This window comes from Palaemon carinicauda, chromosome 3 (genome assembly GCF_036898095.1).
Source record: "Palaemon carinicauda isolate YSFRI2023 chromosome 3, ASM3689809v2, whole genome shotgun sequence".
In the NCBI taxonomy this organism is placed as follows: Eukaryota; Metazoa; Arthropoda; class Malacostraca; order Decapoda; family Palaemonidae; genus Palaemon; species Palaemon carinicauda.
This window is the reverse complement of record NC_090727.1, coordinates 141726707-141731706: the sequence shown is the minus strand read 5'-3', so window position 1 is coordinate 141731706 and position 5000 is coordinate 141726707.

Here is a 5000-nt window from a genome sequence, read left to right as displayed (position 1 = left end):
AATTATTTTATCCGGTGCATTTCAAAACGTTTCAGTGGATAATTGAACAGAAGGATAATGTTTTGCCGAGAAATAATTGAAATATAAACGTTACAATGGAAGACAAACATTGCTCTCTTAGCCAGTTCGCATCCTCATCGCTCACTGGCCTTCATTGCCTTTCTCCGATTTCCTGCCGGTGAATGAGATATTTTTCTTCAACACATTCTTTACACCTTTTTCGGCATTTAGGAAAATATTTGTGTGCTGCATCTGTCTAGAACCATAAAATGATATACAAACCTATCTATCTATCTACCAAGATACTTCCCCCCAAATTGGGATGGGTATTTAGCCAACATAAAAAAATTACAAAAGGGGTCTTTTCATCTCTTCGTTCCTCCCAGCTTGACGCGAGATTTAGACGAGTTTGGTTGGCACTGATTTTTAAAATAAACATAAAGATTAATATGATTCTATGAAGATATATAAGTACATAAAAAAAAAACGACACGCGTTTCCACAATGTAATTTGTTTTTCTGTATATCGACTACAGTGAAGTCCATGTTCAGATTTACTGTTGCTTAGACAGTATATATATATATATATATATATATATATATATATATATATATATATATATATATATATATATATATATATATATATTTATACATATATATATATTTATATATATACACACACACATATATATATATATAAATATATATATATATATATATATATATATATATATATATATATATATCCACCCATGAGATTTGTAGTGCTCCATGTTTGTTTCAGATATATTTTATAATTTCTTAATAATTTAGATTCAAAACGTACTTTTCAGTGCACTCGCTATAGAAAGAAATTTAATTTTGCTTACTTGTTTCATGATTTTTAAGAAAATCATCTTTGTAAAGTTGTAGTGTACCTCACACTTCCTTGGTGATGAGCTACATTCTGTATTTCCTCCACACACACACACACTCTCTCTCTCTCTCTCTCTCTCTCTCTCTCTCTCTCTCTCTCTCTCTCTCTCTCTCTCTCTCTCTCTCTCTCTCTACGGTGTGTCCCATCGACCTCAGAAAAAAGTTTTCCTCATACTCACATTGTAATTATTAACTATGGATTTAGCTTTCTAAAGATTTGAAAAGGATAACAAATTAAAATTTGAGCACGACAGTAAAATAGTATCGAAATATCGCCTCTATTATTGGAAAAGTAGGATTCTATAAGCACAAGGGCTCTGACAGGAAAGAAAATAGCCCAGTGAGGAAAGGAAATAAGGAAATAAATAATCTACAAAGAAGTAATGAACAGATGAAATATTTTAAGAACAGTAATAATGTTAAAATAAATATTTCATTTATTAACATTAAAAAAACTCCAAAAAACAAGAGGAAGAGAAAATTAGATGGCATAGTGTCCCCAAGTGTCAAATAAAGAGATTAATGATGTTTATAGAAATTCAAATGAAAATTGGATCTCTGAGATCGGCTTCATAACGATAGTCCAAATTTACAGTAGGAAAGTTGGTCTTTCATTTTTTTTACTTCTACGCTTTAAAAATTGAATTGTAAAATCGAGGACCTAATTTACTAACACAAGAAAAAAAGAAGCCAGACGAATAAAATGTTAGTCAGGATGAGAGGGGGGGGGGGGCGAATATATAAGATGGCTAATATTAAGCACGCGATGAACAATGACACTCATTGGAGGTATGATAATGCAGAATTAGTATTCTAGCCTTGACCGTTTTAACCTTCATGAATTTCCCACACCTGTTTCGGTTTGGTTGTTTATGCAGCCATATATATTTACTAGCTTTATTAATTAAAAGGAGATATCCCCGTGACGGTAAATTCCCCCCTTAAGATAGAAGGACTCAAATACCATTATATTTAACCCATGACATACACACATACACACACACATATATATACAGTATATATATGTATATATATATATATATATATATATATATATATATATATATGTGTGTGTGTGTGTGTGTGTGTATGTGTGTGTGTACACACACACATATATATATATATATATGTGTGTGTGTGTATGTGTGTGTACACACACATATATATATATATATATATATATATATATATACATATATATATATATATTATATATATATATATGTATATGCCTTAGGAATGTAGTGTCCCCGTCATGCAATTAAGCAATGTGATGACGTACTTGAAAGGTAAAGCCTACCACCAACAAGTTCGCCCAGATGCAAATAGGTGCTGCCACTGAATTGTATCAGGAAAATTGACCCTGGGCCAGAAACCCACCCTGAAGAGTTCGGGTAAATGGAACACTATTCCATGCCTATTAAGGACCATTGATCAAGAGAACGCTATTCCTTGAAAGAAAGTTAAAAGGAATACTGTACGTGGAGAAAGAATTAAATTGAAAGAATCTAACAATATTGAGGAATTTTGGAAAAGACGCCAAAAGAATGAGAAATTAAATGTTATATGTGATAAACTGGAGATTAGTATAAAAAGAAAAGGGGTATAAAGGATAAGTAATTAAAACTAAAAGAAACCAAAGCGTAGTGGTATGTAAAGAGAATAGAAGTTTACTAGTGTTGAGGTAAAAGAAAGTGAAAAGGAAAGAATAGTCGCGAAGGTTTAAAAGTAGAACAATAGTTATTCATTATCATTAAGTTAGAAAATAAGTAAATATTAGTGTAAATCAATTGTGAAAAGGAAGAGTAGTCGTGAAGTTTAAAAGTAGAACAATAGTTATTTATTATCATTAAGTTAAAAAATAAATAAATATTATAGTGAATCAATTACCATACTGTAAATGTAGCGAGAAAAAGATTGCAAAGGAAAGAAGTAGAAGAAATAGGCGTGAAAGTGTAAATATAAGAAATAAAGTTGAAAATATGGAATAAATATACAGGAAGCTATAAATCTGTTAGAAGGGAGAAGGCAGACTAAATAAAGTAAAGTAAGAAATACAGAAAGGAAATTCCATAGATATTTTCATTAAAACTAGAATAAACTGCAGTGGTTTTATAACCTTGCAAATTATCATAGGAAGTAATAGAGGGGAATCAAATATAGCCCTAGGAAAACCCTTTAAGACGAGAGAGAGAGAGAGAGAGAGAGAGAGAGAGAGAGAGAGAGAGAGAGAGAGAGAGAGAGAGAGAGAGAGAGAGAGAGAGTGTGTGTGTCAATAAAGGCTGGAGTCGTTTGATAATTTAAAATTCGTAAAATTTGAGAGTGGATAGAGAACGAAATTGATCCGTGTCATCAAGGTAGGTTTCATTTGATGACATACGTTTTGCTGAATTGGTTCGTCTTATTTTGGAAACAAGAAAATGAAAACTTAGAAATCTATCCCTTCTTTTTATATTGATGGAAAAATATCTTATTTTGGAAATAAGTAAATGAGAACTTAGAAATCTCTCCCTTCTTTTTATAGTGATGGAAAAAAAAGTCTGATTTTGGAAACAAGGAAATGAGAACTTACAGTAGAAATATATCCCTTCTTTTTATATTGATGGAAAAATATCTTATTTTGGAAACAAGTAAATGAGGCCTTAGAAATATATCCCTTCTTTTTATATTGATGGAAATATATATGATTTTGGAAACAAGTAAATGAGAACTTAGAAATCTATCCCTTTTTCATATTGATGGAAAAATAATCTTATATTGGAAACAAGGTAAACGAGAATTTAGAAATATATCCCATCTTTTTATATTGATGGAAAAATATCTAATTTTGGAAACAAGGAAATGAGAATTTAGAAATATATCCCTTCTTTTTATAGTGATGGAAAAATATCTGATTTTGGAAACAAGGAAATGAGAACTTAGAAATATATCCCTTCTTTTTATATTGTTGGAAAAAATATCAAATTTTGGAAAAAAGTAAAGGAGAACTTAGAAGTATATCCCTTCTTTTTATATTGATGGAAAAATATCTAATTTTGGAAACAACTGAATGAGAACTTAGAAATCTATCCCTTTTTCATATTGATGGAAAAATATCTGATTTTGGAAACAAGGAAATGAGATTTAGAAGTCTATCCATTCTTTTTATATTGACGGAAAAAAAAGTCTGATTTTGAAAACAAGGAAATGAGAACTTAGAAGTCTATTCCTTCTTTTTATATTGATGGGAAAATATCTTATTTTGGAAACAAGGAAATGAGAACTTAGAAATATTTCCCTTTTTTTTTATATTGATAGGAAAAATATCTAATTTTGGAAACAAGGAAATGAGAACTTAGAAATATATCCCTTCTCTTTATTTTGATGGAAAAATATCTAATTTTGGAAACGAGTAAATGAGAACTTAGAAATATATCCCTTCTTATATTGATGGAAAAAAGTCTGATTTTGGAAACAAGTAAACGAGAATTTAGAAATATATCCCTTCTTTTTATATTGATGGAAAAATGTCTGATTTTGGAAACAAGGAAATGAGAACTTAGAAATATATCCCTTCTCTTTATTTTGATGGAAAAATATCTAATTTTGGAAACAAGAAAATGAGAACTTAGAAATATATCCCTTCTTATATTGATGGAAAAATATCTTATTTTGGAAACAAGGAAATGAGAACTTAGAAATATATCCCTTCTTTTTATATTGATGGAAAAATATCTGATTTTGGAAACAAGGAAATGAGAACTTAGAAATATATCCCTTCGTTTTATATTGATGGAAAAATGTCTGATTTTGGAAACAAGGAAATGAGAACTTAGAAATATTTCCCTTTTTTTTATATTGATGGAAAAATATCTAATTTTGGAAACAAGGAAATGAGAACTTAGAAATATATCCCTTCTTTTTATATTGATGGAAAAATATCTTATTTTGGAAACAAGGAAATGAGAACTTAGAAATATATCCCTTCTCTTTATTTTGATGGAAAAATATCTAATTTTGGAAACGAGTAAATGAGAACTTAGAAATATATCCCTTCTTATATTGATGGAAAAAAGTCTGATTTTGGAAACAAGTAAACGAGA